Source organism: Lampetra planeri, chromosome 15, assembly GCF_965212315.1.
Source record: "Lampetra planeri chromosome 15, kcLamPlan1.2.h2, whole genome shotgun sequence".
NCBI classification, from domain to species: domain Eukaryota; kingdom Metazoa; phylum Chordata; class Hyperoartia; order Petromyzontiformes; family Petromyzontidae; genus Lampetra; species Lampetra planeri.
In genome coordinates, this window is record NC_136121.1 from 10,264,110 (window position 1) to 10,291,849 (window position 27,740).

Genomic DNA, 27,740 nt, shown 5'->3' on the forward strand with positions numbered 1-27,740 from the left:
GCGTCTGACCGGCGTGAAAGAGTAGGCCAAATACCCTTTACAGAGAGCTCTATAGAGATTTCGATTTAAAGCGTTCGTGACTGCAGGGATTCATCTTCTTGGTTCTTTCGGTAAAGTCACGTAGAAGGGAAATAAAAAAAAATATAACATTATTTTATTATGTTTTATTTTTATTATTTTATTATTTCCCTTCTACGTGACTATTCCGAAAGAACCAAGAAGAAGTTCTATAGAGATCCCTCTAGTGGAAGACCTTCTGCCAGCAGTGATCTGGGCAATTGCAGGTCTGCGCTTTTTCCTTTATTTACTTGTGAATAGCCTCGATAGCGAGTTTTGTAACGCTTTTCCAGAAAGATTTTGCAACGTTGAAGTGTTTGGACAATATCATTCATGAGTGTTTAGCTTTACGTGGGAGGAAACTGGAGAACTCAAAGAAAGTTTCCGTCTGTGTGGGATGAATACACTAAAAGTGTATTCAATATTCCATTGACATAACTCCAATGGATTACAATAGTTTAATATAAACTTCGTTACTATGTCTGTGCCAAATGTGATGCAGACTTTATTCGGGGTGGGGAAACCCGTGCATTGCCCTTTAATTTCGAGGTGAGTTTGCGAACACCTGAGTTTGAGTATGCCTGTGTTTATGGTTATAACCGTTTAGTTCTATGTCTGTCTGCTGTACTCATTCACAAATGGCCAGAATATCGTTGTGTACCCACTAATGAACAAATGCCCAGGTTGGTGGCCGTGGTCAGGATGGCCGAGCGGTCTAAGGCGCCAGACTCAAGGCGAGAGAAGCCTTCCGTGCTCAACGCGGGCAATCTGGTCTCCGAATGGAGGCGTGGGTTCGAACCCCACTTCTGACAACCAATTTTATACATTTTATGCAAAATATATGAATTCTTTTTCAGTGGTTAACAACAACAATCATCATCTTCAACTGCTGGTGTATATTTATTTTGTATAAGTATTTTAGTGCAAAGGTACAACTGGAATGAAACTCATATTTAACACAATCATCTTAATTCACTTTTACATTACTTTATAAACAGGTTGAGCCAACCAGCAGTTGATTGGCAATGGCTGTATCTGGTGTGGAACAATCAGTTTCAAATACAATACAAATACGACCAGAGCATGTTTTTTTTGTTGCATGTTCACCACAAGTAAATGTGGTTAATGCAGACATGATTCCTTGCAAAAGGTTTCAGATTGATGTTATAACATCTGAACACAACTGTTTTATTGCCAGCAACGGTAAACCTTATTCGAATAGACAACGGCTGAAAATAATTAAACTTATTTTGCGTGAAATGTATAAAAACTGATGTCATGGAGCTGGGTTTGAATCCACGCCTCCAGTCGGAGATCAGAAGTCCCCGCGTTGAGCACGGAAGGCTTCTTCGCCTTGAATCTGGCTCCCGAGACTGCTCGGACATCCTGACTACGCACACCTAGGCTAATTCACAAACAGCCATCACGTCGCTTGAGTCTCAAGCACCGGGGATGACTCCACGGAGACGGAGCGACGAAATCACAACACGAGTCCAGGAGATCGACGGGAGGCCGTGAGAGATGGCGAAGGCTTGGCGAGACTAAATGTTATAAAATAAAAGTCTTGTCAGAAGTGGGGTTCGAACCCACGCGTCCATTCGGAGACCAGATGTCCCGCGTTGAGCACGGAAGGCTTCCTCGCCTTGAGTCTGGCGCCTTAGACCGCTCGGCCATCCTGACCACGAGCACCATCCTGGGCATTTGTTCATTAGTAGGTACACTACAATATTCTGGCCATTTGTGAATCAGTACAGCAGGCAGACGTAGCACTGAACGGTTATAACCATAGACTCAGGGCTAGTCAAGCTCAGTTACAACCAAACCCCAGGGCTGGTAAAACTCTACGGAGACTCGCAAATACATTGAAGGGTGACGCGCAGTTTGTCCGACCTCTAATCAGCAAATGCCCAGGTTGGTGGCCGTGGTCAGGATGGCCGAGCGGTCTAAGGCGCCAGACTCAAGGCGAGGAAGCCTTCCGTGCTCAACGCGGGACATCTGGTCTCCGAATGGAGGCGTGGGTTCGAACCCCACTTCTGACATGCAATTTTATGAATTTCACTCAAAATATATCCTTTTTTTTTTCATTGTTTAACAGCAATCATCATCTTCAACTGCTGGTGTATATGTATTTTTCACAAGTATTTTAGTGCAAAGGTACAAATGGAATGAAAGTCACATTTAACATAATCATCTTAATTCACTTTTACATTACTTTATTAACAGGTCAAGCCAACCAGCAGTTGATTGGCAATGGCTGTCTCTGGTGTGGAACAATCAATTTCAAAGACAATACAAATACGACCAGAGCATGTTTTTTTTGTTTGCATGTTCACCACAAGGAAATGTGGTGAAAACAGACATGTTTCTTGCAAAAGGTTTCAGATTGGTGTTTTAACATCTGAACACAACTGTTTAATTGCCAGCAACGGTAAACCCTATTCGAATAAACAACGGCTGAAATTAATTCAACTTATTTTGCGTGAAATGTATAAAAACTGATGTTTTTATACATTTCACGCCTCCAGTCGGAGATCAGAAGTCCCCGCGTTGAGCACGGAAGGCTTCCTCGCCTTGAGTCTGGCTCCCGAGACTGCTCGGACATCGTGACCACGCACACGTCGGCGAATTAACAAACAGCCATCACGTCGCTTGAGTCTCAAGCCCCGGGGATGACCTCCACGGAGACGGAGCGACGAAATCACAACACGAGTCCAGGAGCTCGAAGGGAGGCCGTGAGAGATGGCGAAGGCTTGGCGAGACTAAATGTTATAAAACAAAAAGTCTTGTCAGAAGTGGGGTTCGAACCCACGCCTCCATTCGGAGACCAGATTGCCCGCGTTGAGCACGGAAGGCTTCACTCGCCTTGAGTCTGGCGCCTTAGACCGCTCGGCCATCCTGACCACGAGCACCATCCTGGGCATTTGTTCATTAGTAGGTAGTAGGTACACTACAATATTCTGGCCATTTGTGAATCAGTACAGCAGACAGACGTAGCACTGAACGGTTATAACCATAAACTCAAGGCTAGTCAAGCTCAGTTACAACCAAACCCCATGGCTGGTAAAACTCTACGGGGACTCGCAAATAGATTGAAGGGTGACGCGCAGTTTGTCCGACCTCTAATCAACAAATGCCCAGGTTGGTGGCCGTGGTCAGGATGGCCGAGCGGTCTAAGGCGCCAGACTCAAGGCGAGGAAGCCTTCCGTGCTCAACGCGGGACATCTGGTCTCCGAATGGAGGCGTGGGTTCGAACCCCACTTCTGACATGCAATTTTATAAATTTCACTCAAAATATCTTTTTTTTTCATTGTTTAACAGCAATCATCATCTTCAACTGCTGGTGTATATGTATTTTTCACAAGTATTTTAGTGCAAAGGTACAAATGGAATGAAAGTCACATTTAACATAATCATCTTAATTCACTTTTACATTACTTTATTAACAGGTCAAGCCAACCAGCAGTTGATTGGCAATGGCTGTCTCTGGTGTGGAACAATCAATTTCAAAGACAATACATATACGACCAGAGCATGTTTTTTTTGTTTGCATGTTCACCACAAGGAAATGTGGTGAAAACAGACATGTTTCTTGCAAAAGGTTTCAGATTGGTGTTTTAACATCTGAACACAACTGTTTAATTGCCAGCAACGGTAAACCCTATTCGAATAAACAACGGCTGAAAATAATTCAACTTATTTTGCGTGAAATGTATAAAAACTGATGTCATGGAGCTGGGTTTGAATCCACGCCTCCAGTCGGAGATCAGAAGTCCCCGCGTTGAGCACGGAAGGCTTCCTCGCCTTGAGTCTGGCTCCCGAGACTGCTCGGACATCGTGACCACGCACACGTCGGCGAATTAACAAACAGCCATCACGTCGCTTGAATCTCAAGCCCCGGGGATGACCTCCACGGAGACGGAGCGACGAAATCACAACACGAGTCCAGGAGCTCGAAGGGAGGCCGTGAGAGATGGCGAAGGCTTGGCGAGACTAAATGTTATAAAACAAAACGTCTTGTCAGAAGTGGGGTTCGAACCCACGCCTCCATTCGGAGACCAGATTGCCCGCGTTGAGCACGGAAGACTTCACTCGCCTTGAGTCTGGCGCCTTAGACCGCTCGGCCATCCTGACCACGAGTACCATCCTGGGCATTTGTTCATTAGTAGATACACTACAATATTCTGGCCATTTGTGAATCAGTACAGCAGTATAGCACTGAACGGTTATAACCATAAACTCAGGGCTAGTCAAGCTCAGTTACAACCAAACCCCAGGGCTGGTAAAACTCTACGGGGACTCGCAAATAGATTGAAGGGTGACGCGCGGTTTGTCCGACCTCTAATCAACAAATGCCCAGGTTGGTGTGCGTGGTCAGGATGGCCGAGCGGTCTAAGGCGCCAGACTCAAGGCGAGGAAGCCTTCCGTGCTCAACGCGGGACATCTGGTCTCCGAATGGAGGCGTGGGATCGAACCCCACTTCTGACAACCACTTTTATAAATTTCATGCAAAATATATGAATTATTTTTCATCACAACACGAGTCCTCGAGCTCGAAGGAAGGCCGTGAGAGATGGCGAAGGCTTGGCGAGACTAAATGTTATAAAATAAAAAGTATTTACACTATGAGACATCTCCTTTACCAGTGGCAAAATATAGTAATAGGTTTTTACCCTTTCAACTGGTACAAAAAACTGACACCTTTATACAAGGCATCATGTTTGCAATAACCACAACACAAGCAGTCAAAATGCAAAGAAAAAGAAAATACTCTTATAATGATATGCACTGTCCTTGAAGTTGATTGGTCCACACACGAGAAAGCTTCATTATCATTTACAGAGTTTTTTCTTTTTGTTTGCATTTTGACTGCTTGTGTTGTGGTTATTGCAAACATGATGCCTTGTATAAAGGTGTCAGTTTTTGTACCAGTTGACAGGGTAAAAACCTATTACTATAAAAAGGCTTGTCAGAAGTGGTGTTCGAACCCACGCCTCCATTCGGAGACCAGATTGCCCGCGTTGAGCACGGAAGGCTTCACTCGCCTTGAGTCTGGCGCCTTAGACAGCTCGGCCATCCTGACATGGGATTCCAACCCGAGCGATTTCGTTTATCAGTGGCAGGCCAAAGCGTGAGTTCATCCACATCTCTCTAAATATAGCACACAGCACCCTTGTCAATGAACATCAAAAACGAAATATATATAACAGCAATCATTATCTTCAACTGCTGGTGTATATGTATTTGTCACAAGTATTTTAGTGCAAAGGTGCAACTGGAATGAAACTCACATTTAACACAATCATCTTAATTCACTTTTACATTACTTTCTAAACAGGTCAAGCCAACCAGCAGTTGATTGGCAATGGCTGTCTCTGGTGTGGAACAATCAGTTTCAAAGACAATACACATACGACCAGAGCATGTTTTTTTTGTTTGCATGTTCACCACAAGGAAATGTGGTGAAAACAGACATGTTTCTTGCAAAAGGTTTCAGATTGGTGTTTTAACATCTGAACATAACTGTTTTATTGCCAGCAACGGTAAACCCTATTCGAATAAACAACGGCTGAAAATAATTCAACTTATTTTGCGTGAAATGTATAAAAACTGATGTCATGGAGCTGGGTTTGAATCCACGCCTCCAGTCGGAGATCAGAAGTCCCCGCGTTGAGCACGGAAGGCTTCCTCGCCTTGAGTCTGGCTCCCGAGACTGCTCGGACATCGTGACCACGCACACGTCGGCGAATTAAGAAACAGCCATCACGTCGCTTGAGTCTCAAGCCCCGGGGATGACCTCCACGGAGACGGAGCGACGAAATCACAACACGAGTCCAGGAGCTCGAAGGGAGGCCGTGAGAGATGGCGAAGGCTTGGCTAAATGTTATTCGGAGACCAGATTGCCCGCGTTGAGCACGGAAGGCTTCACTCGCCTTGAGTCTGGCGCCTTAGACCGCTCGGCCATCCTGACCACGAGTACCATCCTGGGCATTTGTTCATTAGTAGGTACACTACAATATTCTGGCCATTTGTGAATCAGTACAGCAGACAGACGTAGCACTGAACGGTTATAACCATAGACTCAGGGCTAGTCAAGCTCAGTTACAACCAAACCCCAGGGCTGGTAAAACTCTACGGAGACTCGCAAATACATTGAAGGGTGACGCGCAGTTTGTCCGACCTCTAGTCAGCAAGTGCCCAGGATGGTGGCCGTGGTCAGGATGGCCGAGCGGTCTAAGGCGCCAGACTCAAGGCGAGGAAGCCTTCCGTGCTCAACGCGGGCAATCTGGTCTCCGAATGGAGGCGTGGGTTCGAACCCCACTTCTGACATGCAATTTTATAAATTTCACTCAAAATATATCCTTTTTTTTCATTGTTTAACAGCAATCATCATCTTCAACTGCTGGTGTATATGTATTTTTCACAAGTATTTTAGTGCAAAGGTACAAATGGAATGAAAGTCACATTTAACATAATCATCTTAATTCACTTTTACATTACTTTATTAACAGGTCAAGCCAACCAGCAGTTGATTGGCAATGGCTGTCTCTGGTGTGGAACAATCAATTTCAAAGACAATACAAATACGACCAGAGCATGTTTTTTTTGTTTGCATGTTCACCACAAGGAAATGTGGTGAAAACAGACATGTTTCTTGCAAAAGGTTTCAGATTGGTGTTTTAACATCTGAACACAACTGTTTAATTGCCAGCAACGGTAAACCTTATTCGAATAAACAACGGCTGAAAATAATTCAACTTATTTTGCGTGAAATGTATAAAAACTGATGTCATGGAGCTGGGTTTGAATCCACGCCTCCAGTCGGAGATCAGAAGTCCCCGCGTTGAGCACGGAAGGCTTCCTCGCCTTGAGTCTGGCTCCCGAGACTGCTCGGACATCGCATTTGTTCATTAGTGGGTACACTACAATATTCTGGCCATTTGTGAATAAGTACAGCAGACAGACGTAGCACTGAACGGTTTTAACCATAAACTCAGGGCTAGTCAAGCTCAGTTACAACCAAACCCCAGGGCTGGTAAAACTTTACGGGGACTCGCAAATAGATTGAAGGGTGACGCGCGGTTTGTCCGACCTCTAATCAACAAATGCCCAGGTTGGTGTTCGTGGTCAGGATGGCCGAGCGGTCTAAGGCGCCAGATTCAAGGCGAGGAAGCCTTCCGTGCTCAACGCGGGACATCTGGTCTCTGAATGGAGGCGTGGGATCGAACCCCACTTCTGACAACCACTTTTATAAATTTCATGCAAAATATATGAATAATTTTTCATCACAACACGAGTCCACGAGCTCGAAGGAAGGCCGTGAGAGATGGCGAAGGCTTGGCGAGACTAAATGTTATAAAATAAAAAGTATTTACACTATGAGACATCTCCTTTACCAGTGGCAAAATATAGTAATAGGTTTTTACCCTTTCAACTGGTACAAAAAACTGACACCTTTATACAAGGCATCATGTTTGCAATAACCACAACACAAGCAGTCAAAATGTAAAGAAAAAGAAAATACTCTTATAATGATATGCACTGTCCTTGAAGTTGATTGGTCCACACACGAGACAGCTTCATTATCATTTACAGAGTTTTTTCTTTTTGCTTGCATTTTGACTGCTTGTGTTGTGGTTATTGCAAACATGATGCCTTGTATAAAGCAAACGTCCCTCTCTAAAACCATCGGCGGCAAGACCTCCCAGACTTTATGGTCTTCCCAAAATCCATAAGGAAGGCACCCCGCTACGACCCATTGTGTCGACGATAAACTCTCCTACGTACAAACTAGCCCGTTTTCTATCAGATACTCTGCTCCCTTTCACAGGCAAGACCTCTTCAGCAGTACTCAACTCAACCCAATTAGTCTCTATGGTTAAGGACATGGTACTATCTCCTGATGACATCCTCGTCAGCTTTGATGTAGTATCTTTGTTTACCAAAGTCCCAGTACCGGACACCCTAACAATAATTGAGGACTTAGTCCAACATGGATTGAATTCTGATGCACCTGCGCTGGTTAGGCATTGCCTCACCAACACCTATTTTACCTGGAATGGCACCTTCTACAAACAGAATGAGGGTACCCCTATGGGCTCCCCTTTGTCACCAGTTATAGCCAACATATTCATGGAAAAGTTTGAATCAGACGCCATCCAGACATCCACCCTGCGTCCTTCCCTGTGGAAGAGATATGTGGATGACACTTTCGTCATCTGGCCACATGGCCTCCCAGCATTGAACCACTTCTTGGACCACATCAATTCTAGACACCCATCCATCAGATTCACCATGGAAGTGGAGAAAGACGGTAAACTACCATTCTTGGATATTCTGTTTGAGAGGAGTCCTGACGGTTCCTTGGGACATTCTGTCTACAGAAAAGCCACCCACACAGACTCCTACTTGAAACCGGATTCCCACCACCACCCATCTCAAAAGAACTCTCTCATCAAAACGCTATACCACAGAGCACATGGCATTTCTGACAAACACCACCTGACCGGTGAATTAAGACATGTACATCGGGCCCTCAGGATGAACGGATACTCTGACCGTACTATCCGCCAAGCTGTCTATCCCACCACACAGAAACAGCCACATGAAACTCCGACCAAAACCATCACGTTACCATACATAGCTGGCGTGACCAAAAAGATCTCCAAAATTCTAAACAAACATAAGATCCAAGTCCGATTCAGTACAGTGCATAAAATCCGTGATCTGATTCCATCTGTGAAGGATGTCGTTCCTGACTTACAGTATCCTGGAGTCTACAAATTGAGTTGCATTTGTGGTGATTGCTACATTGGAGAAACGAAACGTCATGTTTCTGATCGTGTCCGCGAGCACAAGTCAGATCTGAAACACGGCAGAACTGATTCTTCTGCCGTGGCCGATCATTGCTACAACTCGGTGGGCTCTCATGAAATTGTCTTTTCCGAGACCAAGGTTCTCTGCAAACCTCCCGGCTACCATCAAAGGTTTGTACACGAAGCCATACAAATATACAAACACAGACATAATTTCAACCGTGATGATGGGTACAAACTTAGTAATCATTGGAAAGATGTTATCAACCACGCAAAAAAGACTTAATCACAAATTTTTTGGACCATCTTATCTGACAGGCACTATTTTACTGTACTTTACCGAGTGTTAACATCCCCAGTTATTTTAACAGTACTCTCTTCATTGTTCAGCCAGCATTGGTATAAACATGGGCATTTTCGTTATTTTGTCTATCATGTGTATCAGACCCTCCCCCTCTCTCTCCATTGTGTTGGCGTGTGCAGTAATTGGCCGCTTGCGCACAAGCGCTTCCACGTCCGTCGCCCACCCTTTTGGCCTCGCCCCCCCCCCTCCCGATACGTTCCATTCATTGGCTACCATAGTCTGATGAGCTCCCCCTAAGTTTGTACCCATCATCATTTTCGTTCTTTTTTCTATCATGTATATTAGACCTCCCCTCCTCCTCTCTGCCCATTGTGTTGGCGGGTGCAGTGGCTGGCCGCTTACGCACAATCGCTCCATTGTATTGGCGTGTGCAGTAATTGGCCGCTTGCGCACAAGCGCTTCCACGTCCATCGCCCACCCTTTTGGCCTCGCCCCCCCTCCCTCCCGATACGTTCCTTTCATTGGCTACCATAGTCTGATAAGCTCCCCCCTCCCTCTCCCTCCCCCCTCAACTCGCTTTTAAGGGATTACATCTTGAATCATTGCCTCACTTGATACAGCTAATCTGGCTGTGACGGTCCCACCTGATGACGGAGACTTGTGTTGCCTCCGAAACGTCGTGAATTTTGTTTTTATTTTATTTTACTTTCTACGTGACTTTACCGAAAAAACCTAAGAAGATGATTCCTTGCAGTCACGAAAGCTTCAAATCTAGAATTGTATAAAGGTGTCAGTTTTTGTACCAGTTGACAGGGTAAAAACCTATTACTATAAAAAGGCTTGTCAGAAGTGGGGTTCGAACCCACGCCTCCATTCGGAGACCAGATTGCCCGCGTTGAGCACGGAAGGCTTCACTTGCCTTGAGTCTGGCGCCTTAGACCGCTCGGCCATCCTGACATTGGGAACTCCCGCCCAGCCATGTGGTTTATCAGTGGCAGGCCAATGCGTGACGTCACCCACGTCTCTTTAAATATAGCACACAGCACCCTTGTCAATGAACATCAACAACGAAATATATGTAACAGGTGACGTTTCCAGCAACGGGCCTTCTTCAGTGCACGTAAATATGCCAACGCTAGAGTCGTCTTGACGGAGACAGTAATGAAGTGGACAAATCCCCGTCTGTTTCCATCTGTACGGGGATTGAGGGTTGTCCCCTCGCGCAAGGCGTGGGTTTTCTCTGGTTTTGCTCCTTCCAGCTTGTGTAACAAACACAACTCCTCGTGAATTCGCTGCAGACATCTTGACAAAGGAACAAAATACGTATCCTGAATAAATACATAATTTAATAATGCATGACCGGTTGTTGTAGACTGTTACGTGGTGACCAGCGGATGGTAGTCAAGCAACATCCATTCTGTTCAGTTATTTCGGGAAAGTCACGGAGGTATAAAATAAAATAAAAATATTTATCATCGATAAAAAAAATATTTCATCTTCTATAAAAAAAATTCTCTTTTTTTTCGATAAAAATTTATATTTTATTTTCTACCTACGTGACTTTACCGAAAGTATGGATTCCTGCAGTCACGAAAGCTTCAAATCAACATCCATTGTCGCACTGTACACCACGATGCTTCTCCTCCGATCCTCAGCGTGAAGCATCAGAATCTGTATTTATACCGGAGGAATCCGATAAGCTGTAAAGCTCTTTTTCACAGATGTCAAATATATCCCCGCAGTATGTGCACAGGGAGGGGGTGGGGGTGGTGGAGGGGGGGGGGGGTATGGAAGCCGCCCTCATCCAGCAGTGGATTGACAGAACAATCTGTAGCGTACACGATGTGAAGACGCTGCCCTAACAGGACCCTGCGGGGTGGGCTGGTAGGAACGAATAACCAAAGAATATAAACATAATGTATTATTACACTTGTTAAGCCAGGAAAGCCCCACTGAGTCAAAAGGTTCTTGTAGGGTCCTGCCAAGTGTTTGCAGTAGGGGGCGATGTTGATACACGGACGGACGGACGGACGATATAATCTATTGGTGGTCTGGTCCACTTCGTTCCTACCAGTATAACGTGCCCACACAGGAGAGTCGGTGCCGCGTGGGCTACTCCCGATCCCCTCCACGCGCTGTCTACGGATGACATCCACACGTGATGTAGTCACATAGTCACTTTAAGATGTTTTCTTGTTCATGTTTTTGTTTGTTGCGGTTGCACCCGATTCAAGAGCCGAATGGCTCACAGGGCTATACCTTAGTAATAGGGGTTTACCCTTTCAACTGGTACAAAAACGGACACCTTTATACAAGGCATCATGTTTGCAATAACCACAACACAAGCAGTCAAAATGCAAACAAAAAGAAACAACTCTGATAATGATATGCCCTGTCCTCGAAGTTGATTGGTCCACACCCGAGACAGCTTTTCTTGTACCAGTTGAAAGGGTAAAAACCTATTACTATATTTGGCATCTGGTAAAGGAGATGTCTCACAGGGCTATACCTAATAAATGAACTTAAACTTGAAGATTATGTATGTGTGTGTGTGTACACCGGTGCGCAATTTGCCAGCGCTTCGGCTCCTAATAATTACGCGCGATCGGTTCAAGACCCAGTGAACGAGTGGTTGATTGTGCGCGCCGCGTGTACCGCCAATAACAACAACAATAAAAATACACACGTCTGCTCACCAGCGATACAACAACAACAACAACATCATCATCGCGATCCATGGGGGGGGGGGGGGGGCAGATAGCCCCGTAGGTGTCCTCTGCACATGTCTTCTTGTGTTTCCACTTTCATCTGTCGTCTTGGAGCCGTTCTCCGTGAGGTCTTCCTTTCTTTCCGCTGTCTTCCACTATTCCCGAACAGCTTTTTGTTGTTATCCATCCTGCATACGTGTCCAGGGAAAGTTTCCTTCTCATCACTGCCTGCATCATCATCATCATGTTGTCGTATTCTATGTTGCAATCTTTATCTTACTTCAGCTTACATTACGTTATTTTATATTATAAACTTTTCCTCTTTTATAAGCAATGGTTTTTTTTGACGAACGTGGTTACATTTATGTTTAATTTGTAAATACAGTACATGCATTCGGGATGGCAAAACAAAACCGTTGTCTTTATTCCTACCTATCCTAAACATATATATATACTCACGCTGGCATTAATTGAGTTACAGCACAGACGGGGGGCGGGGGGGGTGGACAATGGGTACGCGTGGCATGGCAACGAATGCCTCGGTAAAAAAGAAAGTAACAAAAACAGTTGAATTCACTTCTCGTTTACTCGTAAGATGCGCGTGTTTTATTTGAGTTCTCTCGAACCTAAGAAGAGGCTGCGGGTTACCGCTGCGTAAGACGCGCCAGGCGCGCGCAAGATCCTTCTCGTGACCTCGCACACAGAGAGCAAAACAACAAAAAAACCCACTGCCTTGCAACTCGCCCAAAGCGGGCTCGCATCAAAGCCTTTAAACGAAACGTCGAGGGTTCGTCCCAAGCTCGTAAATAAATGTCTTCACGCTCAGCTGCGACGATCTCACGCGAGCGGTGCACAATAAGTAGACCGTGCACACGGAATGCATAGATCCACGCAAGCTGTTGGGGCAAGTACTAAAGCTAAACTATTGTTTTTTAAAATTATTTTACCAGGTCAGGCCCACTGAGCTGTATCGCTCTTCTTTCAGAAGCGACTTGGCCACAAATGATAGCTCAGCGAAGTGGCTTATCGTGTGGGAATGTATAGCAGCCAAGCACTCCAAACCCACGTTGCTAAATGTGGGGTGAAAAACCGGACTACCCTGTGCTGTTAGCGAGCACCTATTTATTTTTTTATAGCTGGCACGTTGCACAACGAAGGTGGTCAAGTGGTCATATGCACCCCCCCTCCCCGCCGCCTTTGTCTCCCTACTACGGTACAGTACCGATGTGTGCACGTGCCACTTACAGGGCTACAAGTTTAAGGCTGAATCTACCCAGAGGAGGCCCACGACCGATTCAGATAATCGCCACTGATGACAGCCGTGACCGGGAATCGACCATCAGAGACATTCCTCTCAGCGATGTGGCCATCATCGTCAGTCTTGATCAATCCACTGATGGATTAATGCCTCTCACCCCAAGCTGACGCCAAAACTCGCGCCATCCTGTGATCTACTAGAATCCACGTGAGCATCTCAACACGAGGCTGATGTCCTCGCTCCGTCTCCACGGTGGAAGGAGCCGAACTGTGTACATAACGGACGCGTTCCATTCCTTGGCTCTCATTCCGTATTTATTCTTGACCATTGCCAATCGACGTGTCCTGTGACAAGCCCATCTCTAGAACTGCCACTTGCGTTTAGTTCGTTGTCCTTACGCCGCATGGTTGGCTACGTACGGTGCGAAAGAAGTTCAACATACAGTGCTGCATGTTACACGTTTGAATGATGCAATTAACCCGCCTGTGTGTTCTTTGCTTCGCGAGTTCTCCACTTTCTGTCTCTCAATGTCATTCCAAGCATCCGTCTCTCCGTGCTTCCTTAGCACACTTTTACGTTTTTTGTTCCGTTTATTTAGTCACCACAATTCTGAGTCCTATATAGGCTTGGCTCACATCGTGTTAGCAAGCCCTGTGTGGATGTTGAACTAATTTCGCACCGCACGTACCCAACCGCGCTCATCTGAGGTATGGAGGAAGGTCAACAAACTAAACAGAAGAACAAAAACAGTTCAAAAGGAATGAGATTTCAACCACAATTAAAAGTGCATAAGCTCCAGTGGCTTCCTGATATCGGCACATGAGTTTGTTATTTTGCATCATCAACATTGAGGTGGAGTGGTGTGGCGCAGTGGTTCGTACGCTGCGCTATTAAACCGTCGACCTGAGTTCGATCTTGGGGTAGCGGCTAACATCGGCGACGAGTCGTATCGGAACGAGTCCAGTCGTGACCATTCCCACCGTCGCCCTTGCTCTGTCGCGTGACGCGAAGAGGCCTTCAAACATTGGTGGATTGAGAATGTTGATAGTAATTATTAGCGCTCAATTTCAGTCGAGTCCCAAACACTTTTCAAGGAATTATTTTGTCGAGTTTATGCACGTAATGTTTAAGTATTTTTTTTGTTATATTAATAGGATTATAGGAGTACAATAATACGGTATTATATTTAAGCGTATAAACTATTGTAATCTAGTGGAAGTGTCTTACGCAGGTAATCTATTCAAAGCCAAACTGGCAGCGTTCGGGAAAGTGTATTTTTCCTTTGAAGGGCTTTTCTCGTAACTTGCAGGCTTGACTAAGCCCTGGCCGCAATGTAAACAATGTATTTATCAACGCGTATTTATGTATTATCTCATCAAGATTTGGCGATAGGGACGTTGCCCAACCCTCGCTCCCTCGCTCAGCCACGCCTGACAGCGAATGTGTCGTGGTGTGTGCGCCGGCTCTTGGAGCCAGCTCAGCTCTCTAGCGCCCTGTTCTCTTCCGACTGAGCCAGGCAGCTGGAAGCGATTTGGAGGGTCGATAAATCTCCGAGAGGGGGGCAATTTCCATTCCGGTGTCGGGGCGGTCAGAGGAGCCCGAGTCTGCGCGGAGCTGCGGCGGCTTTAACGCAGAGACAAAAGCCACCGCGTTCTCAGACTCGGCCAGAGGCTTCATGCACGAGCACGACCAGGTCTTCTTGGCAATCCACTGCTGGATGAAAGCCTTCCCTTCTTTCATTCGTTTATTCCTTCAACACCCCGCGTTGTATGATTGTCAGGGTTTGTATTTATTGGGGACTTAAATTGTGATGCCCCCAGCATCTCCAAGCGCCGCATCTCACACCGCAACTCACACCGCAACTCATGAGGTGCCACGGTAGCGAGATGTTAACTGCCTCACCTAGTATACAGGAGGTCGTGGTTTCGATCCGAACCCTGGCGGCTGTATATTTGGAGTTTAGATGTTCTCCCCGTGGTTGCGTGGATTTTTCTCCGGGTCCTCCAGTTTTTCTCTCCACATTTAGAAAAATGCGCTTAGAGTATTTGGCTGCTATAAATTTCCACGTGATGATAAGCCACTTCCTTGAGCTATCATTTGTGGCCAGGTCGCTTCTGAAAAAGAGCTCAACAGTATTGCTCAGTGAGCCTTACCTGGTAAAATAAAAAAGCATGTTTAGCTTCGTAGTTATTCAGTGAACTCTCAGTAATTGATCGTCTGTTTGGTTTGTTTTTTTGTTTATCCCCGGAAACCCTAGCCGTGAGTTTCTTTACTCAACAATTACCGTCTCCAGCTCGTGGCCATTCGCCACCGCAGCGCCGTGCCGAAGCCGCGCTAACAGCGCGTGACATTGGCCAAATGCGATTTACCAAATCGGCCAAATGCGATTGACCAAATCGGCCAAATTCGATTTACCAAATCGGCCAAATTGGATTTCACGGAGCGTTGAGCGCGATCCGCGTACGCCTCGCGCGAGAGGAAACGAGGAGATTGGCGAATGCCCTCGGCCCTCTTTGTTCGCGGTAACAAGACCCGCCTGGGCTTTCGCGTTGTCGAAGCTTCAGCAGAAGCGACAACAACAAAAGACACATTTGCTGCGATTTCTTCATTTTCTACTTTCGCACGGCTGATGTAGATACACAGCAAAGCACCACCACAAATTTCACATTCAGGAGCAGCGGAGTCGTGTCTGCATTGCTGGACTTCACTTCTACGCGTCCGTGCCTCTCCAAAGACTCGGGCTGTTAGCGAGAAGATCGACGCGATACGAGAGGGGGTGGGTGGCCAGTGTCACGCCCGGCCGCCTTTGTCTCCCCAGTGGCGACGTTGACACACTTCATCAGGTACTCCTTTGAGGCTGAGTCGAACTAGGGGAGACCCAGGACCGGTTCAGATAATTAATCCGTCACCGGTGTTGGCCGTGAGCGGGAATCGAGCTCGGCTCTCCGGGTTCGTAGTGCAGCGTAGCGCTAACCGCTGCACCACCGCTCCCCGCCTACCTATGCGAACATTCAATCCGCGAATATAAACTCTCAAAGTTTATGAGGAAAATATGGTTCGGGGCATTAACATATATTACGTTTAAACATATCAACTGTATTCATATTTTAATGAATACACATTGCACGGTATAATTTAGCTATTTAAGTTACCTTTAATAACGATGAACGCGAACATATTCAAACGTGCAAATACACAACGAACACATTGATTGCTATTCATACGGTGTTATATATATGTTCTATAGTGATTTATCTTGAATTAAGTCGCTTCCTTTTGCGTCCTTAGGAGACGTCCCTAAGCACGCACGGAGAATCGGGGAGACTGCCCCGGGCCCCGCGATTTTTTTTTGGGGGGGGGGGCCCGCGCTTTGTGGGGGGGGGGGGGTCCACACAGTGTCAATCTGTCGCGGCCCCCCAACACCGCCCCCTGTGGACGGATTTGTGCACGGCGTGGTGGCAAAGAGGCCTGACATTTCATCCACTTCAATTGCCTCCCTGAACAAGTTACGCGCATTTCAAAACGTAAATCTAGAAAAAGAAAAAAAGCATTTCACGACCCTCAAACAAAATGACATAAACGGGGGATGGAAATAATAAATTAATAAAAATAAAACATAATAAAATAAGAGAATTGAGAGAATTATTGTATTATGTTTTATTTGTATTAATTTATTATTTCCATTCTACGTGACTTTACCGAAAGAACCAAGATGAATCCCTGCAGTCACGAAAGCTTTAAATCGAAAAAATAAACGGTGGAGTTTAAATCTGTATAATAGCCGAACGAAACGCATAATCGCGTGACTTGATGCGATGTTTGTCACGATTTGTTATTTTTATAACTTGCGACAGATCTCTGGGGGTCTTCGTGTGAGAGAGAACTACGACTTGAGTTTGTCGCGGCGACAATGCCGCGATCTGTGTGACTGACATGCCGATGTACAGCTACAAAAAACATTACGTTGCATAGGACTGTATTGTTGATGTCAACACGTGTTATAGAGTATGTGTTACAGAACTAACAAAGCAATGTACGTGTTACTGAAGGGCCATTGTACAAGAAGTTGCCTGTTATAACCACCGCCCCCCCACACACTTTTAAGGCAGTGTTATTGACGAACGCGAATGTTAATGTTAACACGACGCGTTGTGAACGTGAACACGTGCGTTCTGCCCACCACTTATAAGCCGCACGGCAAAGTTGGAGTCTCTAAGTCAGAATGGCCGAGCGGTCTAAGGCGCCAGACTCAAGGCGAACGAAGCCTTCCGTGCTCAACGCGGGATATCTGGTCTCCGAATGGAGGCGTGGGTTCGAACCCCACTTCTGACATAGTATTTTTTTTGCAATTTTTTGCCGAACAGTTAATATGCAGTGTACATTTAAAATAAACTTTCCTGTACTTTGACAGTTCCTAATTTTATATTTTTGGTCTCGTTTTTAATATCCGTATTGACTTTTACAACTTGTTTGCACGGTATTTTTGTGTTCAATTAATCTCAATGGCACCTTTAGTCTCGCCAAGCCATCGCCATCTCTTACGGCGGCCCTGAGATTAAACAATCCACGTGAAACCCGCACACGAGGTCAAAGTGTTACTCCATCTCCACGGCAGACGTTCTCTTAGCTGCCATGTGTGCTATGAATAAGGGTCATTGCCTAAAACGTCGCCGAGTAAAGACATTATTTTAAGGGAGTTTTATTAACGAATGTATTTATGTAACTCGTTAATTGGATGATAATTGTTTTTTTACCCTTTTATCTGGCAACAAAACTGACACTTTTTTTACAAGGAGTCATGTTTGCATTGACCACAATACCTGCGGTCGGAATGCAAACAAAAAACACAACTCTGATAATGTATGCACTGTCCTTGAAATTGATTGGTCCACACCCGAGACAGCTTTCTTTAGAGCTTAGGGTCGTTAATTGTACTTGTGTACCACCGCCAATGCGGCATAAACAAATAATGTGTTTAATAGTGCCAGGCATCAACATCATCAGCCATTATCTATTCACTGCTGGATGAAGGCCTCTCCAAACTTTCCCCATCTCTCGCGGTCTCGCGATGCAAGTTTCCAAGTCGCTTCTGAACACAACTTGATTATTATCATCGCTCCATCTGTCGTCTCTGCACAAGAGAGTCTGAAAAGTTTGGAGTCAGCTGTGAATGGGTGGTTAGGATGGCCGAGCGGTCGAAGGCGACACACGCAAGGCGAGAGAGCCTTCTGTGCGGGACATGTGGTCACTGCGTGATGTGGTCACTGCATGATGTGGTCACTGCGTGGATGCGGGGGTCGAACCCCACTCCTGCCATGCTCTTTAATTATTGTACGACAACATATTCGTTGTTTCTTTCGGTAAAGTCACGGAAGTAGAAAAAATAATAAACAAAAAAAATACTAATGTAGAGTGTAGCCTGGTTCTTAATCGGAGCGAGTCTACTGGCGGTCTATAATGTAGACTGCAGCCTGGTTATTAAGTTTGGTGAGTGTACTGGCAGTCTATAATGTAGACTGTAGCTATGGTTATTAAGCTGGGTGAGTATTCTGACAGTCTATAATGCAGACTGTAGCCTGGTTATTAACCTAGGTGAGTGTACTGGCAGTCTATAATGTAGACTGTAGCCTGGTTCTTAACCTAGGTGAGTATACTGGCAGTCTATAATGTAGACTGCAGCCTGGTTATTAAGTTTGGTGAGTGTACTGACAGTCTATAATGTAGACTGTAGCAATGGTAATTAAGCTGGGTGAGTATCCTGGCAGTCTATAATGCAGACTGTAGCCTGGTTCTTAACCTAGGTGAGTTTACTGGCAGGCTATAATGTAGACTGCAGCCTAGTTTTGAAGCTGGTCAGCGTATTGGCAGTCTATGATGTAGATTGTAGACTGTAGAAATGGTTATTAAACTGAGTGAGCGTACTGGCATTCTATAATGTAGACTTATTCTTGGTTCTTTCAATAATTTTAATAATGCAAATAAAAAATACGAAGGTACTTTAGTATACATTACGAACGCAATTATTCACATCAGGGATGGACGATGAAAGTTCAACTCGTATTATTTTGTCTCGTTAATTTCTATTCGTATAAGTTGCATTGTTTTGGAGTTGTTTAAACGTGTTTGCAAGGCCTTTTGTTGTTTCAATCTTAATTTAGGAGCTTTCGTGACTGCAGGAATTATTCTTTGGTTCTTTACGGTTAAGTCACGTCTAAAAATAAAATAATAAATTAAAATAAAATAACATTACGACGTTTCCATTGCAATCGAAACGTCGTAATATGTTATTTTATTTTAATTTATTATTTTATTTTTAGACGTGACTTAACCGAAAAGAACCAAAGAACCTTTTGTTGTTGTTCACTTCGTGTTTACTGCACATTTAGCTAAGTCATCGCCATGTCTCACGGACATCCTTCGAGCTACTGGACTCGTCTTGTGATTCGAGGCATGCGTGGTCAGGATGGCCGAGCGGTCTAAGGCGCCAGACTCAAGGCGAGTGAAGCCTTCCGTGCTCAACGCGGGACATCTGGTCTCCGAATGGAGGCGTGGGTTCAAACCCCACTCCTGACATTATTTTACTTTAAAAACATTTTGTGCAAAGGTGCAACTTGAATGAAACTCACAATTCAACACAATAATTTAAGTCACTTTTACATTTATAAACATTTTAAAACAAACAACAGATGATAGGCAATGGATGATGATGGGGATGAAGGTTTCAAACCATAGCCGCTTTTCGGAAACCAGATGTCCCCGCGTTGAGCACAGAAGTCTTCCTCGCCTTGAGTCTGGCACCTGAGCCCACTTGGCCATCCTGAATACACACGCCCCATCTCGTTCACAAACAGCCATCAAGTCGCTCGAGTCTCAAGCCCTGGATGAAGTCCACCACGGAGACGGAGCGACGAAATTACAACACGAGTCCAGCAGCTCGGAGGAAGACCGTGAGATATGGCGCTAACGAAATGTGCCGTAAACACAAATTGAACAACAACAAAAGACCGTGCAAACACGTTTAAACAAATAAAAAACAATGCAAATTAAACGAATAAGACGAATGGAACAAAAGAATATCAGTTGAACTTTCATAGTCCATTGAATGGCTGATGGTCATGAATAATTATGTGTGTAATGTCGACTACCAAATTTCAACTGATTATGAAAAAGAAACCGCTTTGTCAGGAGTGGGGTTCGAACCCACGCCTCCATTCGGAGACCAGATGTCCCGCGTTGAGCACGGAAGGCTTCACTCGCCTTGAGTCTGGCGCCTTAGACCGCTCGGCCATCCTGACCACTTCCACCAACCTGAGCATTCACATTTATCTTCTTGGTTCTTTCGGTAAAGTCACGTAGAAGGGAAATAATAAAATAATAAAAATAAAACATAATAGTATTTTATTTTATTTTATTATTTTATTATGTTTATTATTTTATTATTTCCCTTCTACGTGACTTTACCGAAAGAACCAAGAAGATTAATCCCTGCAGTCACGAAAGCTTTAAATCGAGATTTAACCTGAGCATTTATTCATTAGTGGGTACACTACGATATTCTGGCCATTGTGAATGAGTAAATCATGCAGACATAGCAGTGAACAGTGACAACCAACCCCCAAGGCTGATACAACTCTACGGAATGGAAATGAAAGGTGACCCGCGGTTTGCTCCACCTCTAATGAACAAATGCCCAGGTTGGTGTTTGTGGTCAGGATGGCCGAGCGGTCTAAGGCGCCAGACTCAAGGCGAGGAAGCCTTCCGTGCTCAACGCGGGACATCTGGTCTCCGAATGGAGGCGTGGGTTCGAGCCCCACTCCTGACATCAGTTTTTATACATTTCACGCAAAATAAGTTGAATTATTTTTCATTGGTTAACAGCATCATCTTCGTCTCCTTCATCAGCCATTGTCTATTCGAATAGGGTTTACCGTTGCTGGCAATTAAACAGTTGTGTTAAAATCTTAAAACACCAAACTTAAACCTTTTGAGAATGAATCATGTCTGCATTAACCACATATACTTGTGGTGAACATGCAAAAAAAAAACATGCTCTGGTAGTAAATGTATTGTCTTTGAAACGGATTGTTCCACACCAGAGACAGCCATTCCCTCTCAACTGCTGGTTGGCTTGACCTGTTTATAAAATAATGTAAACGTGATTTAAGATGATGGTGTTAAATATGAGTGTCATTCCAGTTGCAAAGCTGTACTAAAATACTTATGAAAAATACAGAAAAACCAGCAGTTGAATAATGATAATTGTTGTTAACCAATGATAACAAATTCATATATTTTGCATAAAATTGGTTGTCAGGAGTGGGGTTCGAACCCACGCCTCCATTCGGAGACCAGATTGCCCGCGTTGAGCACGGAAGACTTCCTCGCCTTGAGTCTGGCGCCTTAGACCGCTCGGCCATCCTGACCACAACCACCAGCCTGGGCATTTGTTCATTAGAGGTCGGGCAAACCGCGGGTCACCCTTCAATATACGTGCGAGTCTCCGTCGAGTTTTACAAGCCCTGGGGTTTGGTTGTAACTAAGTTTGACTAGCCCTGCGTTTATGATATAACTGTTCAGTGCTCCGTCTGTCTGCTGTACCCATTCACAAATGGCCATAATATCGTAGTGTACCCACTAATGAACAAATCATCAGGTTGGCGTTCGTCGTCAGGATGGCCGAGCGGTCTAAGGCGCCAGACTCAAGGCGAGGAAGCCTTCCGTGCTCAACGCGGGCAATCTGGTCTCCGAATGGAGGCGTGGGTTCGAACCCCACTTCTGACAAGGCTTTTTATTTTAAAACATTTAGTTTCGCCAAGCCTTCGCCATCTCTCACGACCTTCCTTCGAGCTACTGGACTCGTGTTGTGATTTCGTCGCTCCGTCTCCGTAATAACCAATGAAACTCAAACTAGCCTGTTTCTATCAGATACTCTGCTTCCCTTCACTGGCAAGACCACTTCAGCAGTACTTAACTCAACCCAATTGGTCTCTATGGTCAAGGACATGGTACTGTCTCCTGACGATATCCTCGTCAGATTTGATGTGGTATCTCTGTTTACCAAAGTCCCAGTGCCTGACACCTTAACAATAATTGAAGACTTGGTCCAACATGGACTGAACTCGGATGTACCTGCGCTGCTTAGGCATTGCCTCACCAACACTTACTTTACCTGGAATGGCACCTTCGACAAACAGAATGATGGTACCCCTATGGGCTTCCCCTTGTCACCAGTGATAACCAATGTTTTCATGGAAAAGTTTGAATCAGACGCCATCCAGACGTCCACCCTGCGTCCTTCCCTGTGGAAGAGATATGTGGATGACACTTTCGTCATTTGGCCACATGGCCTCCCAGCATTGAACCATTTCCTGGACCACATCAATTCCAGACACCCATCCATCAGATTCACCATGGAAGTGGATAAAGATGGCAGCGGTGTTAGCTGGAGGAACGTTGAGCGATGTTGAATGGAGGAGTGTTGATCTAAATAAGCGAAATAAAGTGAAGAGAATTGAGAAGAAGCTGTCTTGTCGAGTCGAGCACTACACAACCAGCAGTTGAAGATGATGATTGCTGTTAACCAATGAAAAATAATTCATATATTTTGCATTGCATTTATAAAAGTTTATGTCAGAAGTGGGGTTCGAACCCACGCCTCCATTCGGAGACCAGATTTCCCGCGTTGAGGCACGGAAGGCTTCCTCGCCTTGAGTCTGGCGCCTTAGACCGCTCGGCCATCCTGATCACGGCCACCAACCTGGGAATTTGTTCATTAGAGGTGGAGCAAACCGCGGGTCACCCTTCAATCTATTTGCGAGTCTCCGTGGAGTTTTACCAGCCCTGGGGTTTGGTTGTAACTGAGCTTGACTAGCCCTGAGTTTATGGTTATAACCGTTCAGTGCTCCGTCTGTCTGCTGTATTCATTCACAAATGGCCAGAATATCGTAGTGTACCTACTAATGAACAAATGCCCAGGATGGTGCTCGTGGTCAGGATGGCCGAGCGGTGTAAGGCGCCAGACTCAAGGCGTGTGAAGCCTTCCGTGCTCAACGCGGGATATCTGGTCTCCAAATGGAGGCGTGGGTTCGAACCCCACTTCTGACATAGTATATTTTAAAATTGTCTTTTGAGAATTTGTGTCATTTGGAAGAAGTTCACATTCAACACAGTGCATAACTAGGTTTATATTGAGCCACCAGCAATAGTGTTTTTAATCGCGGCGGGGCAACGCATTTGTAGCTTTTAAGTTTCAGCGTAGTCTGCAAAGACTTGAGTTTGACCAGCCCTGAGTTAATGAGTCCTATATATAGACACGTTCAGTGCTCCGTCTGCATGCTGTACTCATTCACAATGCTCAGAATATCGCTGCGTACCCACTAATGAACCAATTGCTCAGATGCCTGTGGTCAGGATGGCCGAGCGGTTTAAATTCAAAGCGAGGATTAGTTTGTTCTTTTCTAAACGAAGCCGCGGGTTCGATCCCCCACTCCTGACATCGACATTTTGGGTAACTTTTACTTTCATAAACACAAGTTATCTGAAATATGTCCAACTCAACTGCAGTCCACAGTATGTGTACCAAATGATCAGATGTCTAGAGTTAGACCAACCACCGTTAGAATCACGTCTGCACGTATGCGACTCGTTTAAAAGAGTGCTTAAAATATAACGGCAACTTCATTCAAAACCAGATGTGAGCCGATCTTAAGGCGGAGCCGAATCACAGACATCCACATCACATGGTACGCGTGCTGAACTTCTTTCGCATCGTAAGTAGCGACAACCGTGCTAATCGGAGTTCGTGGGGATGGACAGCAAACGAAACGCGAAAGGCAGTTCTGAAGAAATGAGTTCGTCAATCTCGACGAGTTAAAAGTGCACTGCTCCAGTGGCTTCCTAATGTGGGAACGCAGAGCGTTCCAGACGGCCGCGGAAGCGCATCCAAGAGCGCGCGATCCAGTGTCCCTCTTTGTTCGATGGCAGAGGTCGCAACCGGGTACCCGATACCCGTACCCTACCCGATACCCGGCTACCCGTACCCGGCCAGGTACGGGTACCCGTTTGCGACCCTGGTGCGGCCGGGTACGGGTAGGCCGTGAGTCACTGGTGAGTCACCGTTTGTCACTCATTTCAGGTAGGGTACGGGTAGGGAACGGGTAACCGTACCCGGCCGGGTACGGGTACCCATTTGCGACCCTGGTGCGGCCGGGTACGGGTACGGGTAAGGAATCAAAACCCGTTTGCGACCTCTGTTCGATGGCCCAGCAGCCACAGCTCGCCACTGCTGCCATCGCTGCTGCTGCTGCTGCGAGGACAAAACCAAGGAACTGTGAACGCGGATGAGCGGCGACGCAGCTGATGTACGTCGCGTGCGATGGTGGCAGCATCGCCCTCCCTAACGCTTAGTGTAACATTACCGCACGGCCGGTGATGTTCTTCTGACGGGCCGTTGTGACCTTACCCGCACCTCTCTACCCACTACCCCCACCACCACCGCACCCGACACCCCACCCCCCCTCCACCGGCACACACACACACACCATCATGGACATTATGCCATTACCCGACTCTGACATCAAATTGCTGCCCTCAATCGCGCGCGTTCTGACCTCCCACGCGCGCACCCCCCCTCTCTCCCTCCCATCATCCCCATCACCCATTCACAGCCCCCCCCCCCACACACACACCAACCCCGGCCATCCATCCATCCTTCCGCAAACGACTCTTGCTTGGGCCTCCCCATCGCCTCCCACCCGACAGCTCTACCCCCCCCTACCCCCTTCTCCCGTTGGCACGCAGCTTGGCTCCGCTCTGTCTAGACCCAAGCCGAACCCGGCCTCCACTCCCTCCTACCCCCCCTTCCTCCCACCGCTCCTCCCTTCCCTTCCCTCCCCTCCACCACAACCACTTTACGCGTCTTCTTTCTTTCGTATGGGGGGGGCTCAATGGTGCAACGCGGCCACAATTTCACATTCGGGGTGGTCACGCCAGACGCAAAGATCGTCGTGAGCCAGCGAGAGTTTTGTGGATTATTTTTTTAGATTCTTTTGCCGCTATGAATGTCCACGACGGTGAAAAGGCCACTTTGTTGCGCTATCATTAGTGGCCAGGTCGCTTCTGATGAATACGTTAATCTCTCAGTGGGCTTTATATGATGAGATATAAAAAAAATTGTTGAGTTTTATTTGTGTAATTTTTTGTAAGTGATGTGCTTTCCTTTCCTTTTCACTCCTGTCGTGTTTTTGTATTGTGTGTTGCAACGTTCTGACCCGCTCTGACTGGACACGCGTGAGAAAAAGAGCTTTGTAGCTCATCGGATTCCTCCTCCAGTACGAATAAATATTCTGATGTCCCGGGGCCCATATCTGGCGCGTCGCTGTTTGGCGTTGTCTGTGTTGTTGTTGTCGTTGTTGTTGTTGATGTTGTTGTTGTTGATGTTGTTGTTGTTGATGTTGTTGTTGTTGTTGGTCCGCAGACCGTGAGATCGCGACGATAGTACGCGTCACTATCTCGCACTCGACAGAGTTGGGGCCACGTGAAGGCTGCCAACTTCCTCTTGATACGAGAGAGCTCTCCCTCCTCTCGCCACACACACACACGACACACAACACACCCACACACGTACACACCACACACCCACACACGTACACACCACACACCCACACACATACACACCCACACACCACACACGTACACACCCACACACGCGACACGTACACACCCACACACGTACACACCACACACACACACGTACACACCACACACCACACACACGTACACACCACGCACCCACACACCACACCCCACACACACGACACGTACACACCCACACACCCACACACTCACACACACCCACACACCACACACCCACACACCTACACACCCACACACCTACACACCTACACACCCACACACCACACACGTACACACGTACACACCCACACACCTACACACACCAGACACCCACACACGTACACACCATACACCCACACACCACACACACCCACACACCACACACACCAAACACACACACACACGCGACACGCGATGCATACGCGCGCGCACACACAAATTCTAAGATAAAGACAAAATAACCCGCATAGCCTTAACAGACTGTTGGGGCAAGTGCGTGTTTGGGAATAGCATTTTTGAAGGCCCGAACGGCACGCGAGGGGGTGGGTGGCCAGCACCACGCCCGGCCGCCTTTGTCTCCCACGTGCCGACGTTTGTTGTTTAGCATCACACTCGGTACTAATTTAAGGCTGAGTCGACCTAGGGGAGGCCCAGGACTGTGTGATGATGCCGTGTGTGATGATGCCGTGTGTGATTGCACAGTGGTTGAAGATGCTGAGTGACGATATGGACACGTGGTGCGTCATGATTGCTGGAGGTGACGATGACGATGATCATGATGACGACACGCGCACGATTCACCAGGGCGGCCGCGGGATCTTCGCTCGAACCTTTGCAACAGGCTGCTTATTACATGTGCTATGAAGAAGGGCAATTGCCCGAAACGTCAACTATTTTAGTTTTTTATTATTATGAATCCTTACTATTAATTAGTGTTCTTCACTAATTTTCAGTAGGACCGCCACACAGCACGAAGATGATGATGATGTTGATGTTGGTGTTTTCACCATTTGTGTCTTGTCGGGGTTCACCCGTCGTGGGCCCCACTGGAGGCCATCAGAGGCCGGCGGTGGCACCGCGGGCCTTGCAATGAAGAACACCGATGTCTCTTACCATCATCATCACCACCAAGGACGTCTTGTGACTTCAATGCGTTCGTCGTAGCAGAGAGGGGGGGGGGGGTAGGGGGGAGCTTTACGTTCGCTGCGCGGTCAGGGGCTTGCTAGGCGTTGGCGCGCGCGGGGTCCAACCCCGTCCGTGATCCTTTAATCTCGTAATGTGGCTCACTTTATTGAGCTGTGCGCGTGACGCTGAGACTCTGCGATGATCACGCCGGCTGCCTCAGAGCCTCCAGTTCGTTGGGAGCTTTGAGCGCGGCTGTAATCCCCGCACCGCCCCCCCCTCCCCCGTCTTCCCGTGGAGCCCCCCGCGTTTAAAAGGCATCGCTCTGCCGCGGTATGCGGCTCGCATCGTCAAAGTGGCCGTCGATCCACTCCGCGGTGACGTCGTCACAGCTGAGCCCCGACCGAGTTCGAGCCCAGGCCTCGGTGATGGTTGCGTTGCTTGTCGAGTTTCTGGCACGCCGCACGTGTCACAGACTTCACTTTTAAACAACTTTTATTGCCGCCAGCAGCAGCAACAGCACTGGAGGCGATTTCGATATGAAATACAAAGTCACCTGCAAATAAAGGAAAATAAACGCTACAAATCCACGCGCTGTGGCGCTAAAAGCACCGCGCACACCACGAAATAAAAGTCACGTGGTCGTGGTGGTCATCGCGGCCACGGGGAAAGAGACACGCGAACTCCAAATATACAGCAGCAGGCGTCAGGGTCGGGATCGAACCCACGACCTCCTGTATAGCGGGCGAGGTAGTTAACATCTCCTCGCCACCGTGATGATGATGAGAGAGACGCGCAAACTCCACATATACAGCAGCAGGCATCGACCTCCTTCGTAGCGGGTG

The 27,740-nt window shown here is 46.7% G+C and overlaps 19 non-coding genes across 19 annotated transcripts; 11 read left to right on the forward strand and 8 right to left on the reverse strand.

Annotated features, from left to right (window-relative positions):
* The first annotated feature begins 753 nt into the window (after window positions 1-753).
* Window positions 754-869, forward strand: TRNAL-CAA (transfer RNA leucine (anticodon CAA)). Its single transcript has 2 exons — window positions 754-791; window positions 824-869. It is a non-coding gene; the product is annotated as a tRNA-Leu (tRNA).
* Window positions 870-1,622: 753 nt separating this feature from the next.
* On the reverse strand, window positions 1,623-1,737 carry TRNAL-CAA (transfer RNA leucine (anticodon CAA)). Its single transcript has 2 exons — window positions 1,700-1,737; window positions 1,623-1,668 (listed from the first exon to the last, which is right to left on the reverse strand). It is a non-coding gene; the product is annotated as a tRNA-Leu (tRNA).
* Window positions 1,738-1,981: 244 nt separating this feature from the next.
* TRNAL-CAA (transfer RNA leucine (anticodon CAA)) lies at window positions 1,982-2,096 on the forward strand. The gene is made up of 2 exons: window positions 1,982-2,019; window positions 2,051-2,096. It is a non-coding gene; the product is annotated as a tRNA-Leu (tRNA).
* Window positions 2,097-2,841: 745 nt separating this feature from the next.
* TRNAL-CAA (transfer RNA leucine (anticodon CAA)) lies at window positions 2,842-2,957 on the reverse strand. Its single transcript has 2 exons — window positions 2,920-2,957; window positions 2,842-2,887 (listed from the first exon to the last, which is right to left on the reverse strand). It is a non-coding gene; the product is annotated as a tRNA-Leu (tRNA).
* A 251-nt stretch (window positions 2,958-3,208) lies between these two features.
* TRNAL-CAA (transfer RNA leucine (anticodon CAA)) lies at window positions 3,209-3,323 on the forward strand. The gene is made up of 2 exons: window positions 3,209-3,246; window positions 3,278-3,323. It is a non-coding gene; the product is annotated as a tRNA-Leu (tRNA).
* A 749-nt stretch (window positions 3,324-4,072) lies between these two features.
* Window positions 4,073-4,188, reverse strand: TRNAL-CAA (transfer RNA leucine (anticodon CAA)). Its single transcript has 2 exons — window positions 4,151-4,188; window positions 4,073-4,118 (listed from the first exon to the last, which is right to left on the reverse strand). It is a non-coding gene; the product is annotated as a tRNA-Leu (tRNA).
* Window positions 4,189-4,427: 239 nt separating this feature from the next.
* Window positions 4,428-4,542, forward strand: TRNAL-CAA (transfer RNA leucine (anticodon CAA)). The gene is made up of 2 exons: window positions 4,428-4,465; window positions 4,497-4,542. It is a non-coding gene; the product is annotated as a tRNA-Leu (tRNA).
* Window positions 4,543-5,021: 479 nt separating this feature from the next.
* Window positions 5,022-5,137, reverse strand: TRNAL-CAA (transfer RNA leucine (anticodon CAA)). The gene is made up of 2 exons: window positions 5,100-5,137; window positions 5,022-5,067 (listed from the first exon to the last, which is right to left on the reverse strand). It is a non-coding gene; the product is annotated as a tRNA-Leu (tRNA).
* A 1,132-nt stretch (window positions 5,138-6,269) lies between these two features.
* On the forward strand, window positions 6,270-6,384 carry TRNAL-CAA (transfer RNA leucine (anticodon CAA)). Its single transcript has 2 exons — window positions 6,270-6,307; window positions 6,339-6,384. It is a non-coding gene; the product is annotated as a tRNA-Leu (tRNA).
* A 797-nt stretch (window positions 6,385-7,181) lies between these two features.
* TRNAL-CAA (transfer RNA leucine (anticodon CAA)) lies at window positions 7,182-7,296 on the forward strand. Its single transcript has 2 exons — window positions 7,182-7,219; window positions 7,251-7,296. It is a non-coding gene; the product is annotated as a tRNA-Leu (tRNA).
* Window positions 7,297-10,015: 2,719 nt separating this feature from the next.
* Window positions 10,016-10,131, reverse strand: TRNAL-CAA (transfer RNA leucine (anticodon CAA)). The gene is made up of 2 exons: window positions 10,094-10,131; window positions 10,016-10,061 (listed from the first exon to the last, which is right to left on the reverse strand). It is a non-coding gene; the product is annotated as a tRNA-Leu (tRNA).
* Window positions 10,132-17,356: 7,225 nt separating this feature from the next.
* Window positions 17,357-17,472, forward strand: TRNAL-CAA (transfer RNA leucine (anticodon CAA)). Its single transcript has 2 exons — window positions 17,357-17,394; window positions 17,427-17,472. It is a non-coding gene; the product is annotated as a tRNA-Leu (tRNA).
* A 2,125-nt stretch (window positions 17,473-19,597) lies between these two features.
* Window positions 19,598-19,713, forward strand: TRNAL-CAA (transfer RNA leucine (anticodon CAA)). The gene is made up of 2 exons: window positions 19,598-19,635; window positions 19,668-19,713. It is a non-coding gene; the product is annotated as a tRNA-Leu (tRNA).
* Window positions 19,714-20,319: 606 nt separating this feature from the next.
* Window positions 20,320-20,435, reverse strand: TRNAL-CAA (transfer RNA leucine (anticodon CAA)). The gene is made up of 2 exons: window positions 20,398-20,435; window positions 20,320-20,365 (listed from the first exon to the last, which is right to left on the reverse strand). It is a non-coding gene; the product is annotated as a tRNA-Leu (tRNA).
* A 412-nt stretch (window positions 20,436-20,847) lies between these two features.
* Window positions 20,848-20,962, forward strand: TRNAL-CAA (transfer RNA leucine (anticodon CAA)). The gene is made up of 2 exons: window positions 20,848-20,885; window positions 20,917-20,962. It is a non-coding gene; the product is annotated as a tRNA-Leu (tRNA).
* Window positions 20,963-21,448: 486 nt separating this feature from the next.
* Window positions 21,449-21,563, reverse strand: TRNAL-CAA (transfer RNA leucine (anticodon CAA)). The gene is made up of 2 exons: window positions 21,526-21,563; window positions 21,449-21,494 (listed from the first exon to the last, which is right to left on the reverse strand). It is a non-coding gene; the product is annotated as a tRNA-Leu (tRNA).
* A 243-nt stretch (window positions 21,564-21,806) lies between these two features.
* TRNAL-CAA (transfer RNA leucine (anticodon CAA)) lies at window positions 21,807-21,921 on the forward strand. The gene is made up of 2 exons: window positions 21,807-21,844; window positions 21,876-21,921. It is a non-coding gene; the product is annotated as a tRNA-Leu (tRNA).
* Window positions 21,922-22,768: 847 nt separating this feature from the next.
* TRNAL-CAA (transfer RNA leucine (anticodon CAA)) lies at window positions 22,769-22,884 on the reverse strand. The gene is made up of 2 exons: window positions 22,847-22,884; window positions 22,769-22,814 (listed from the first exon to the last, which is right to left on the reverse strand). It is a non-coding gene; the product is annotated as a tRNA-Leu (tRNA).
* Window positions 22,885-23,128: 244 nt separating this feature from the next.
* Window positions 23,129-23,244, forward strand: TRNAL-CAA (transfer RNA leucine (anticodon CAA)). The gene is made up of 2 exons: window positions 23,129-23,166; window positions 23,199-23,244. It is a non-coding gene; the product is annotated as a tRNA-Leu (tRNA).
* Window positions 23,245-27,740: the final 4,496 nt, after the last annotated feature.